Source organism: Elephantulus edwardii, unplaced genomic scaffold (genome assembly GCF_000299155.1).
Source record: "Elephantulus edwardii isolate Elephantulus edwardi_28Jun2011 unplaced genomic scaffold, EleEdw1.0 scaffold00226, whole genome shotgun sequence".
In the NCBI taxonomy this organism is placed as follows: Eukaryota; Metazoa; Chordata; class Mammalia; order Macroscelidea; family Macroscelididae; genus Elephantulus; species Elephantulus edwardii.
Genome location: NW_006399976.1, coordinates 3946594 through 3960838, shown reverse-complemented (window position 1 = coordinate 3960838; position 14245 = coordinate 3946594).

Here is a 14245-nt window from a genome sequence, read left to right as displayed (position 1 = left end):
TTCCTGGCCATGTGCCCAAAGTAAGTAAGGCAGAGCTTCAAAATCCTAGCCTCTAGGGAGAGACTTGGTTTCACTCTCTCCAAAACAAATCGATTCGTTTTCTTGGCAGTCCATGGTATGCTCAAGACTCTTCTCCAGCACCACAACTTGAAGGGGTGTGTGTGGGGAGGAGGGGTGTATTTAAGTAGCTAGACTCTATGAAGTATGAAGAACAATGTGGCCTCAGAATTGGAGGAAGACCCATCAACAATCTGTATTATGCAGATATTAAAAATCTTCCTGGCAGAAAGTAAAGAGGACTTGAAATATTTGTTGCAGGGGATCAAAAATTATATCCTCAATATGAGTTACATCTCAACATCAAGAAAACAGAAATCCTTAGCTCTGGACCAAGAGGAAACATAATGATTTAGAGAGAAAAGGTTGAAATTGTTAAGTATTTCAGTTTCTTGGGTTCGTAATCAACACCATGGTGAGAGTCAAGAGATCAAAAGTCTTATGGAATTGAAATATGGTCTGTTGGGAGGTACATTGCTAACCCTAAAGTCTAGTGGCTAAGCGGTTCAAATTCACCAGGTATGTTCACTGACAGATGGCCACTCTGCTCTCTTTCAGTGTGCAGACTCGATCTACATTCTACCTTGGTGAGTAGTGATAGTAGTGATTGAGGTCTTAAAAAGTGTCTTAAACTATTGTCGTTTCTCAAAGTTCATAGAGTTTCCAGAGGCATGTTGTTCATGTTGTTGTTGTTGTTATGTACCATCGAGTCACTTATGACTCATAGCAACCCTATGCACAACAGCCCTAAACTCTGCTCTGTCCTGTGCCAATCTCACTGTCTCTGACACACCAACCCTGATTACCCCAGTCACTGAATCAATCCACCTCATAGCGGGTCTTCCCCTCCTGTGCTGTCCCTCCACTCTCCCAAGCATGATGTCCCTCTCCAAGGACTGGTCCCTCCTTACAGCATGTTCAAAGTATGTCAGACAAAGCCTCAGAATCCTTGCCTCCAAGGAGCAGCCCGGTTTAATCCTCTCCAGGATGAACCTGTTTGTTTTCCTAGCAGTCCATGGTACATTCAGTACTCTTCTCCAGCACCACAGTTCAAAGGCATCAATTCTCCTTCATCCTCTCTAGTCATTGTCCAACTCTCTGATCCCTAACAAGCGATTGCAAAGACCATGGCCTGTATCAGAGGCACCTTAGTCTCCAGAGTGACACCATTGTTCTTCAGCACCTTGGAGAGGTCCCTAACAGCAGACTTTCCCATCGCAATGCGTCTTTTAATTCCTAGCTGCTTAGGCCAAGAGTGTTGACTGTGGAGCCAAGCAAACTAAAGATTTGAACAATCTCAATCTCTTCACCATCCATCCTGATGTTGCCAGTTGATCCAGTGGTGAGAATCTTTGTCTTCTTGACATTGAGCCTCAATCCATATTGAAGGCTACAGTCCTTGACCTTCTACAGCAAGTGCTTCAGGTCCTCCTCAGTTTCAGCAAGCAGGGTTGAGCCATCTGCATAACACAGATTGTTGATGGATCTTCCACGAATCCTGATGCCACATTTCTCCTCATAGAGCCCAGCCTCCTGGATAATCTGTTCTGCATATAGGTTGAGAAGGTGTAGAGATAGGCCACATACCTGGTATACACCCTTCCCAATTTTGAACCATGCAGTGTTTCCTTGCTCTGTTCTGACGACTACCTCGTGGTCCAAGTATTGGTTTCACACTAGCATGATCAAGTATTCTGGGATTCCCGTTCTTCTCAGAGTCAGCCACAGTTTGTCATGATCCACACAGTCAAAGGCCTTTGCATAACCAATGAAACATAGATAGATATTCCTCTGGTATTCCATGCTTTCAGCCAAGATCCATCTAACATTAGCTACAATATCCTTAGTACCCCGACCCTTTCTAAACTCAGCCTGGACTTCTGGCAGTTCTCTGCTTATGTGCTGTTCCAGTCATTTTTCTATAATCTTCAGCAGAATCTTGCATGTGAAAGCAATGATATTGTTCTATAATTCCCACAGTCTGTTGGGTCACCCTTCTTTGGAATGGGAACAAATATAGATCTGTTCCAGTCAGTTGGCCAAGTGGTTGTTCTCCATATTTCTTGGCACAATTTGAAGAACACGTCCAGGGCAGCATCTGTTAGTTGAAATACATCAGTTGGTATACCATCTATTCCTGGGGCCTTATTTTTTTGCTAGTGTTGCTATGAATTATAGTGACTCGACTACACATAACAACAACATGCCAGCCATTCTCATCATTTTATATGCTGAACCCATTGTTACAGTGGCAGTGTTAATCCTTTCTGCTTAGTGCCTTCCTCTCCTGCCCTGACCTTCCTTCAGCCTTTCCAAGCATGAGGTCTTTTTCTTTTGAAGGACTAGCCCCCCTCCCTAACAACATGCCCAAAATATGTGAGACAAAGTTTATATCCACATTGGTGTTTTTGTTGGGTACTACCGAGTCAGAACTCACCCATAGTTGACCCTCTGGTGGGTTTTTAGTCAGTTTATCTCACCAGTCTTCCTCTCCTCTTCCTTCACCCTCCACCCTTCCAAGCATGATGTCCTTCTCCAAGGATTGATCCTTCTTGGCGACATGCCCAAAGTATTTGAGATGGTGTTTCAAAATCCTTGCCTCCAAGGAGCAACCTGGCTTCACCCTCTCCAGGACAGACTTGTTTGTTCTCTTGGTAGTCCGTTTTATGTCCAGTACCCTTTTCCAGTACCACAGCTCAAAGACATTGATTTTTTTCTTCTGTCATCCTTCATAATTTTCTAGCTCTCAGATGCATAGTAAGTAATTGCAAAGATCATGGCCTGGGTCAGGCGCACCTTAGTCTCTAAACTGACATTGTTGCTCTTTAGCACTCTGGAGATGCCCCTGACAACATACTTTCCTAAAGCAACTTGTCTTTTTATTTCCTCTAATTTGTGCCAAGAGTGTTCATTGTGAATCCGAGAAAGATGAAATTTTTAACCACCTCAATCCTTTCTCTGTCTACTATGATGCTGCCAATTGGTCACGCCACTGTGCAGCCTTCGTTCTGGACTCCTGTCAGGACAATAACACCTTATCATATATCCCTTTTAAACAGTTCTCTCATCTGTTTCAATGTAGTATACATAATTTATCCCGTCTTTCTCAGTCTCCCTCCAACCCCGATGTCAGTCCTGTTTTACAACAATGGCACTATGCACTATTTGTCTTTTTGTGACTGAGATATTTCACTCAGCATAATGTCCTCCAGGGTCACCCATTTTGTATAATATTTCATGACTTTCTTGTTTTTCAATGCTGCATAGTATTCCACTGTGTGAATATACCACAGCTTCTCTGAGACACACTAAACATGGATGTGCATACATCTGCTTGGGTGGCAGTTATGGTTTCTCTGGGGAGATGTAACCTGTCTTGAAGGCTATAATACTTGATCTTCTGCTAGCACCTCAAATCCTCTTCACTTTCAGTCAGCAAGGTTTTGTCATATTCATAGATGAGTCTTCCTCCGATCCTGATGCTACATTCTTCTTCATTGATGCCTTTGAGTTGTTTTGGAGAAGAGTGCTGAGTATCCCATGGACTGCCAAAAAAACCAAATAGATATGTCTTAGAGAAGGTGAAGCTGGAATGCTGCTGCTGCTTTTTCTACTTACAAAGTTTATAAAGTTTGTGTACTTGGAGGCAAGGATGGTGAAGCTTTGTCTCTCATACTTTTGACATTTTGCCAGGAGAGGTTATTCCTTAGAGACAGACATCATGCTTGGAAAGGTGGCTGGCTGCATGGCAAAAGAGAGGAAGAAACTCAATCAGATGGATTGACACAGTGACTGTGGCAATAAGCTTGAGTGTGTCAAGGATTGTGAGGACAGCACAGGATAGGACAGAGTTCAGATATGGTGTTCATAGGGTTGCTATGAATTCAACTCAATGGCACCTAACATAACATCTTCTTCAGATCTAACTTATATTATGATCTTAACACAATACTACAAAGTCTTAAGTAACAGAATTTATGGCCTCATGGTTTTGACTATGTTGATTCGATTCCTTCTTTGGGTTCTGAGAGGGGTTTCAGTGCCTTCATCATAGGTTCTGGTTTCTGCCAACAATTCTTGGCACACCTTTACTACTGCGATAAAAACCCTCACATGGCATCATGTCTTTTTATTTCATTTTGTAGGACCTTATTCAGAACAAGTTAGGATTACAATCCACTCTAGTCTGGAAAACCCTATTTACAAACAAGGACAGGGGTTAGGAATTCAGCATATCCTTTGAGAGGCATACTTCAATCCATGACATCAGATGTGGCTCCTTAAATGTAAAATTACTAAAATTCAAATTCCTTTGTTGCAAGAGTCATATTTTAAGTATCTATATAATTATTAAATAGTGAAGACAGAGAACATTTCCATCATTGCTGAAAGCTTATCAGACCAAGTATGACCTTGGAGAGTTGCTTTTAACAATTGTACTTTTCAGGGAAGTCTTGTGAAGACCCTCAGGTAAGTGATGTTGTTGTTACATATCACTGAGTAAGACAGGAACCTCACCCAGTCCTGCCCTATCCTCACTGTCTCCATTGCACGTAAGCTTATTGTTGTGAACATTGTCTCAACCAGTGCATCTCACTGAGGGTCTTCCTCTCTTTTGCTGACCCTTCCAAGCATGATGTGATGTGCTTCTTCAAAGACTGGCCCTTCCTGACAACCTGCCCACAGAATGTGAGACAAAGTCTCATTATCTTTGCTCTAAAGAGCCCTCCAACTACACTTCTTTCATGAGAACTCTGTTTGTTCCTCGGCCATTCCATAATACACATCTTCCCAACACCGCAGTGCAAAGGCATCAATCCTTCCCGCTTCTTTAGTCATTGTCCACCTTTCACCTGCATGTGGAGTAGTGCATTGCTCTACACCACTTAAAATTTACAAGTGGCTGCCCATAAAAAAACCCAAACTGGGGTGGTTTAACCAAAGTTGGTTTTGTTTATTGTTTCTTCCCCCACTCCAGGAAATAGGAAATCTGGAGCACCAAAGCTCAAGGCTTGTCCTCAAGGACCCAGGATGTCTCTACTTTTCTGATTTGTTACTGAGTACTATCGAGTTAGACTCAATCCATAGTTGACCCTCCAGCAGGTTTTCAGATGCAGTAAATCGCATGGGAGGAGATTCCCATCTTTCTCCTGTGGAGCAGCTGGTGGACCAAACTGCGTTCCTTGGGGTTAGCAGCACACACTAAGCCACCAGTGCTCAATTTTCTGCTTTGTCGTCGCCGTTTTGTGTATCACTGGGTTGGAAGTGACCCATAGCTGACCCTCCAGTGAGTTTTTGGAGGCAGTAATCACCCAGGAAGAGATTACTTATCTTTCTCCTACAGAGCAGTTAGCTTTACCAGTCTGTGGCTATCACCCTTATGGCCACTAGATAGCCTCTTTCTTTCTAGCCATTATTACAACATCCTAGAAAAGCTGACTGCATGAAAATGTAGACGGTATCCCAGCAGAAGGCATCATTACTATTTTAGTGCATGCTGCCAGGCTTCAAATGATTGCCTCTGCGTTATTTTGCCAGAAAGACTTTTCTGATGCCTGTAGTCTCCTCTGGCCATGTACGTAGAAAGTAATGCCCTAAGAATCACACCTTAACAGAAGCCTTACAAAAGTTGGTATAGAAATAAAGAAGGAGCCTTCTTCATTGAAGAACTGTGAAGCATCTATTAAACTGGCTTCCAGCATCTCCTAATAGGAGCCTCAGTTACCAATTGTAGTAAGTGTCCTAATAATACACTGTTTATTGACTGCCTTCCTTTCCCAGGGAGCTCCTGTGCCCTAGAGACTCTATGTACAACAGATCAAAATCCTGCACCGTCCTCACCATGCCCTCTGTGCTTAAGCCCATTGCGGCAGCCACCGTGCCAATGGATCGGCCCAAAGTTGTTTTCATTTGCTGACTCTCTACCTCTCCAAGCATGATGTGTTTCTCCAGCGACTAGCCCCACCTGATAACATGCCTAAACTATTATGAGATAGACTCTCACTAGCCTTGTTTTCTAAGGCACACTCTGGCTTCACTTCCTCCTAGGCAGATTTGTCCATTCTTTTGGCAGTCCAGGGTACAGTCAAACTTCTTCATCACCCTTACAATTCAAAGGCATCATTTCTTCCTCAGTTTCCTTTATTCATTGTCCAACTTTCACACAAATATGACACAAATGAAAATACAATGGTTGGGGTTAAGAACAGCTTAGCCTTAGGTGATATCCTTGCTCTTTTTCACCTTAAAAGAGGTTCTTGGCAGAAATGTGCCCCATGCAGTGTCTTGTTGAGAAGCAGCAGGTAGGCCTGCTACTACTATTCTACATTAAACCATTAAAATGTGTGTGTACAGGTGAGCTCTGGTGGCCTAGTGGCAAGAAGCTGCACTGTAATCCCAGAGGTGAGCGGTCTGAATTCTCCAGATGCTCTGCTGGAGAAGGAGGGACAATCTCCTCCTGTACTAGTCAGATCTGATTTGATGGCGCACACACACACACACACACACACACACACACGAAAATAAAAATAAATAAAAATGTGTATATAAGCTAGGCTAAACTACATGTTCTAGGAACTTACTTTCTTTTAGTTTCTGATTGGGGTGGGCTATGTAGTGGGTTAACTGGTGTCTTCCCAAAAGTTAGTGTACTTGGGATTTTATTAACGTAATTTGGAAGAAAGATCTGCAAATATAATTCATCTCAAGGAGACATCATCTAGTGGGCAGATCCCAAGTCCAAAACAGACACAGGAAGAAAATACATGAAATTAAAAATTACATGAAGACAGATTGATGGCAGCCGCCAAAAGATGAGAATGACAAGAATTCTCCCCTAAAGCCTTCAGAGGGATCACAGCCCCAGAGTTCCCTTGGTTTCAAGACATCAGCCCTGGTACCAGCAGTCAGGAGATCAGGAAATAGACATATTACATTGGGTACACTGTCAGGATTGCTCTAAAATACTGAAGAGCAATGATGTCAATTTGAAGACTAAGGTGTGCCTGATTCAGGTCATGGTTTGTTTTAGTTTGCGTGTCATCCTTGCACAAGGGTCATGCTAATATTCTCTGTATTATTCCAGTTTTAGTATATGTGCTGCCAAAGTGAGCAGAGGGCATGTTCTTTTCAATCACTTGCAGTGTATCTGAAAGCTGGACAATGAGTAAGGATGACAGATTGATGCCTTTGAGTTTTTGTGTTGGAAAAGACGACTGAATATCCCATTGATTGCCAAAAGAATAAACAGATACATCTTAGAGAAAGTGCAGTCAGAGTGCACCAAAGATGGCAAAGCTTCATCTCTCATACTTTGGGCATGTTGCTAGTAGAGGTTACTCCTTGGATAGGGAGATCATACTTAGAGAGATGGTCAGCCAGTGAGATGGATTGGCACAGTGACTGCAGTGATGGCTCAAAGTGTGTTAGAGATGATGAGGGTGGCAACTTTCAATGAGGAGGGCGCAGGACAGGGTTCAGATCTGTTGTTCAGAGGGTCACTATGAGTTGTACTCAACTCGATGGCATCTAACAAGCCTTCAGTACAGTGAGAGGATTTATTTGTTTGCTCACTTGTTTGAAGTCAATAAGTTTGTACTAATTTGTTACAGGACCTGCACAGGCCATTAAGAAAATTACTGGAGCCAAACAACTATGAGATACCATCTCACCCCAGTAAGAATAGCAAAATTTAACAGAATAGCAAACATCAGATGCTGGTGAGGTTGTGGAGAAACTGGAACCCTTATTCACTGTTGGTGGGAATGTAAAATGGTGTAACCAACTATGGAAGGCTGTATGGCATTTTCTCAAAATGTTGCAAATAGAAATACCATTTGACCCAGCAATTCCTCTACTGGGTATATACCCTAAAGAAACCATAACTGCTCCCCAAGCAGATATATGCACACTCATGTTTTGTGGCTTTGTTCACCATAGCAAGGTGTTGGAAACAACCTAAGTGCCCATCAACAAATGGATAGAGAAGCTCTGGTATATTCTCACAATGGAATACTATGCAGTATTGAAAACAAGGACCTCATGAAATATTAATGCAAAGTGGATGACCCTGGAGGACATTATGCTGAGTGAAATATCTCAGTCACAAAAGGACAAATATTGCATATAATACTGTTGTAAAACAGGACTGACATTAGTTGAGGGAAGAGAGAAAAGGAGGGGAAGAATGCTGTATATTGCATTGAAACAGATGAGGGAGAGAACTTAAACAGAGATATATGAATGGGTATTATTGTCATGACAGGAATCCAGAGTGAAGGCTGCATAGTGGACTGGACTTAGGGGGAGGGATTTCATAACAATGAAAGAGTTTTTCTTTACAAGAAGAGTGAATTGGGGGCCGGGGGGCAGGGAGAAAATTGCAACAATGAATGACTGGAAACCCTAAGTCTCTGTAAACTTTCATTAAAAAAAATTACTGGAGTGCGCCAGGTGCCCTTCCTCTCTGCCTCCAAACCCCACCAGCTGGGCTTTGGGGGCCTCCTCAGGTCTGGGTCCCTGCCTGGCAGCCTCTCCGGGACCAATGCGAACGGCCTTTTACCTCCCCCTGCTCCACGTGAGACTTCTCTCGCAGGACATGGACCCAGGCCACACCCTTGTCATGGACTTGGTGCCCCCCAACTCTGCTTTGTGGGAACCCTGTGTTGCTTGTGTTCATGTAGAAATAATCGGGTTTTCCAAGAAAAGTGCGCCTTTGGAGGCCCCTTGCAGTTGTGAAGCTCCTGGTCAAGTGGCCGCCCGTGAACTCGTGGGCATCCGCCCTGCAAGTTAGCAGGAGGGACTGGGTGGGAGTCCCCGAGGTCCAGTGGCCGGGGAGGCCGGGCCTGGGAGACCCACGTGCACCATGGCTCTATATGGATTCCAAAGAAAAATGTGTCAGGAATGCCATCCTCATAAGGACCAACTTGGGAAACTAATCATTGCCGACAGCAGTCCCTTCCAGGGACTGGAGAGAAACCCATAGTCTGCCAGTGTCAGAGCTGAAGGGCTGTACTGCTGGTGCCAAACCGACTCACAGCTGACGCTCCTGAAAACCCCGGGAAGTGATGACCCAGCCTTCTCCTGAGGATCAGCTGGTGGATTCGAACCACCTGCCTTAGAGAATGCAGCGCAGCTTCTCACCATAAGCCATCAGAGTTACAGTGGTGTCCTTGATTAAAACCAGGCTTGGAATCAATACCGCCCAAGGGCATGGTGATGGCAGCACAGCTGATGGACAGGGGTGTCCCTGCACTGTACGTACAGATTGTTGAAAGGCATGCTATTCTTTTTCTAGAAGCACAGTTCACTGTGGAACATGCAGCAGAGGGGCCCTGGGGGCAGAGGAGAAGCAGGTGTGCGTCCAGATAAGCTTATTTACATGAAGGATTAGTGATACAGTCATTTCCTCTATAAACTCGCCTCATTTTCCTCTCTGTTCCTTGTATGTGAAGCAGCCTTCAGTGGCTCCTCAGCGGCTTTGGGGGAGCCCCCCTTTCCCAATCTCCCTCCTCAGTTTCCCTGTGTTCTGACTGGCTGTGCCTTGTTCTTGACCTTTATTTTCTGTAAGAGTGAACGTTGGGCAGCTGAATAGGCAAGTGTCGAGTTGTGTGTGTCATCAAGTGGGGAGTATGCAGCCGCCGGGTTAATGTGTATAGGCCCCCATTCCAAGTGTGGACTACGTGAGTGTGTGTCTGCAGTGTGTCATCAGCTGGAGAGCACACAGCAGCCGGGTTCATGCATATGGGCACTCCTGTTCCTAGTGTGGACTACACAGGTACAGGTGGAAGAGGATGCAGCAACCGGGATCAGGTGTATGGGCACTCCTGTTCCGAGTGTGGACTACACAGGTATGCATCTGCAGTATGTCATCAGGTGGAGAGCACACAGCAGCCGGGTCAATGTGTACAGGCTCCCGTTCCGAGTGTGGACTTCGCGGGTGCAGGTGGAGAGGATGCAGCCCCGGGTTAATGTGTGCGGGCACTCTTGTTCCGAGAACGGACTTTGTCTCCAGTGTGTCAGCGGGCGAAGTGGCTTTTCCTAGGCAGAGGCTCCCGGAGAGCGCAGGGGCTGGCTCAGCACATCTTGTTCTTCAGATGCCTCAGGTGACACCAGTGTTTACAGCAGGGTTTTAAGATACACAGGCCGTGTCCTGATGACTTATATGCTCACACGTGTCCATGTTATGCTCATGGCCCCATTGCTCAGAAGGACAGTGCTGGAGTGTCCCGAGGCTGAACAGTGTCCCTTGCTGTGCTGTGTTGTTATTTTTCACTTTGTAACCATCATTTTGCTAATGCTACTGCGTTATCCTACTGTCCCAGGTTTACTGCTGTAGGTTCACGTTTGCCTCTCTTTCTGTCCAATATTCTGTCAAATCTGGTTTCCTTTCTTTGTAGAGATTCCTTAGGCGTCATGTCACCCTCCGCACAGTCAGTTCCTTGACCCATACCTTCATCATCTTATGAGTCAATGAATCTCCCGACCTTCCTCTCTCTTTTGAGCCTCATTTTTTCCAGGACTGCAAACTCACAGACCTGCAGGCCCTTAGTGCATCTGATGCAATCCATCCCAAGCTCCTTCCACCCTCCACGTTATATTGGGCACCTACCTGTCTGATAGTCTTTCCTCTATGAAGGATGTTCTTTGTGCTCTTTGCTTGGAAAGCTCTCCCTGAACCGAGCGGGCTGGTCAGCCATCCTGGGCCTTCATTTCCTCACGTGTAAAAGGCAGGTCTCTAAGGAGTTTGTGGGGCCAGTTTGGACAGTTAAGGGCTCTCACCTTGCAGAGCCCTGTTCTGCCAGGGCTGGCACTGGGTCTTCTCGCCAGCTGCCAGACTTCATCTGAAGTGTCATCAGGAAAACAAGGACAGGATGCATCCCAGGTGATGCATATGATTAAGTGTCTGAGTAGTCATCAAAAGGTTTGTGGTCAAACACAACCAGAGCCACTCTGGCAGCTGGTCCTGGGGCCCACTTTCCCCCTGCATGTTCACCGTGACTCTGTCTATGCAGCTGCAACTGGCACGGTGTCACACAGCCATCCATATAATGAAATATTTGCAATTCAAGATGTTGTTGTTGTTATGTGCTGTCGAGTCGCTTGCGACTCATAGCGACCCTATGTACAACAGCCCTAAACTCTACTCTGTCCTGTGCCAATCGCACTGTCTCTGACACTCTCATCCCGATTATCCCAGTCACTGAATCAATCCACCTCATAGAGGGCCTTCCCTTCCTGCACCGTCCCTCCACCCTCCCAAGCATGATGTCCTTCTCCAAGGACCGGTCTCTCCTCACAACTTGTCCAAAGCATGTTAGACGGAGTTTCAGAATCCTTGCCTCCAAGGAGCCTCCCGGTCCCGGTTTAACCCTTTCCAGGACGAATCTGTTTGTTTTCCTATGTACAAAAAATTCAAGATGGTCTTTTAAAAAAATTTGTTTAAAACAAAAAGGACTTAAAGGTTTGCTGAGTAGAAACGAGGCAAGAGCTGTTTGGCGGCTCACATCCTCATTCTTGAGAAGCAGTAGTTGGATGTGCTGTCAGTCTACCTTCCCCAAGATCTCCCCTCAGTATCTCTGAGTCCTGGGCCAGGTGTATGCGTCTAGCTGCATGACAAAAAGACTCTAGCCTCTGGAAATAGACCTTTTTCACCAAGGCCAGAAGCAACACAAATGGACAGGCCTACTTTCATGACATTCGGGGAGCTCTGGTGGTCTAGTGGTAAGGAACTGCACTGTCAACCCAAAGGCAGGAGGTTTGAATCCACCAGTTTCTCCAGGGGAGAAAAATGGGTAATTTTCTCCCGTACAATTTACAGCCTCTGAAAACCTGCTGGAGGGTCAGCTATGAGTCGGCTATGACCTGAAGGCACACAACAACATAATGTTCTATCTTTGCTGTGGTTTCCAACCTATCCTTCAACTCTTTAATTTTACTTACATTTTCTCTTTTCAGAATGAACCCAGAAACCAAATCTCATGTTTTATAGCAAGAAACATTTTTGTGATAATACATTTAGAGAAATTGCTTTCTATCTTGTGCTGGTCACCACTGTTGTTATATGCCACTGAGTTGCCCTCAACTCATAGTGACCCTATGTACAATAACTCTGAACTCTACTCTATCCTGAGCCAGACTCACTGACTCCAACACACCTAACCCCGTTGCCCCAGTTATCGTGTAAATCCATTTCATCCAGGCTCTTCCTCTCCTGTGCTGTCCCCCCACCCTTCCAAGCATGATATCCTTCTCCAAGGACTGGTCCCTCCTGGTCACGTAGCAAAAGTCTGATCACCATAAGGTTCTTAAAAGAATGAAAAGATCATCTAATCCCACCTGCAGATCCTCCCAAATGATCTGTGTCTCCTTCAAATCCAGAGCATAAAATTTTTTTTATTTATCTTTTTTAAATGTTGATTAAAGTGACTGTTTACAAAGAGGTTGGGTTTTCAGTCATTCACTGATAGGCTTTAAAATCCATACTTACAAACACAAGAACAGAGAAATATTACAAGAGTTGAGATATAGAAAGATCCCTTGACAATGTAAGTCCTGCTCCCCACCAAGAGCCCTCCCTTTGAGGCTGCAGACCTCTATTCACATGTAAGGTGGGGCTGGAGGCTAACATTTTGGGATCCTAGGCTGAGTTTTCTGTAGTCAAATGTGGAGTTGTTATTCACTGCCATTGAGTCAGAACTGACTCATATCTGACCCTCCGGCAGATTTTCAGAAACTGTGAACTGCACAGGAGATTGCCCATCTTTCTCCCATAGGGCAGCGGGTGCATTCGAACCACCTGCCTTTGGGTTGACAATACATCTCCCTACCTAGCAGGCCAGTAGGAAGTTTTCTAAAAAAGAGGAGTCCCTTGCCTTCACGTGGACTTTTCAAGTCTCTGAGCATAAATGTCACAGTAGGGACAGCACGTAGATTCGAGATGATCTTGGCTCCTTCTCCTACCTCCGCTTGATTGTTTATTCGCCCGGAATTCTCTGAGGATCCAGAAGGACGTGGGGAGGTGTGGGAACATACACCTGTGTTTAGAGTTCTCTTCTACATTGGGAGTAAATGTTCCACTGAAGTTTAATTTCATTTGGAAAAATAAGTATTAGGTTTCTTGGACTAAAGGGTAGTGGAGTTTAGTTATATTTGTGGCTTTAAGAATCATGTTCCTCATTTTTCCCTTTCCTCCTATTTCCCCCAAGCTTTCTTATAAGTCTCATTAAATATCATTAGTCTGCAAGAAAATAATGCCTGGACACCAGTATCCACTCACTCTTGGGTAATCAGTAGTGCCCTCTGAGGTCATCATTAAGATGCCTGGGCCAGTTGGGCTCAGGAGTCAAGATCTGGACAAACAACACCCAGGCACCAGTTCCTATGGGAAGATTTTTCCCCCCTCTCCATTCCCAACCTTGGAGTGCACAAGGAAAAGTGTTAACTCAGTTACCTTGAGGTTCTCAAATCCCGCATGTACCAAAGAAAGGATTGGTCCTTGATCTATTCCTAGGCGGTGACCGTTGAGCCCTTGGAATGTCCTGCCTAGTAAGAGTCACTTTTTAAGCCTGAAGTCCTGGGAAACACCAGTTTATGTAAACAATGCACTTTCTTGTGAACACTTGTTCATTTGGACCACATTCTATCACTTTTGACACTGGTAGAGTTAGAGACTAAATAACTAAAGGTCAGTCACATGGAAGCTCCACGTTGACATAATGTATCCCCAGTAGATATCACAGGTCAGGTGAGTTTTCTTGGGTTGAAGCACTGAGCCACGTCACTGCTTAAAGAATCAGATCTATTGTCCATGACCATGGGCAGAGGACATAGGGAAGCTTCTGAACTCTGCCCTACGTACCTTTTGTCCTTTTGGATTTTAATGTGTATCTTTCCATTGCAATAAATCCTAACTGTAAGTATAATAACTTTTCTGAGTTCTGTTAAATCCTTCTTGGGGAGCTCTGGTGGCCTCGTGGATAGAGGGCTGCCCTGTTGACAGACAGACTGGCAATCTCCTGTTGTGTGATTTACAGTCTCTGAAATACCACTGGAGGTTCAGCTATGAGTTAATTACAACACAGTGGCAATGAGTTTGCATTTTGAGTTGAGTCCTTCTCAGCAAATTAACAAATCTAACGGTTATCTTGGGGAATTCCCAACACAAGTGGCACAAAGTGTGAGAAACTGG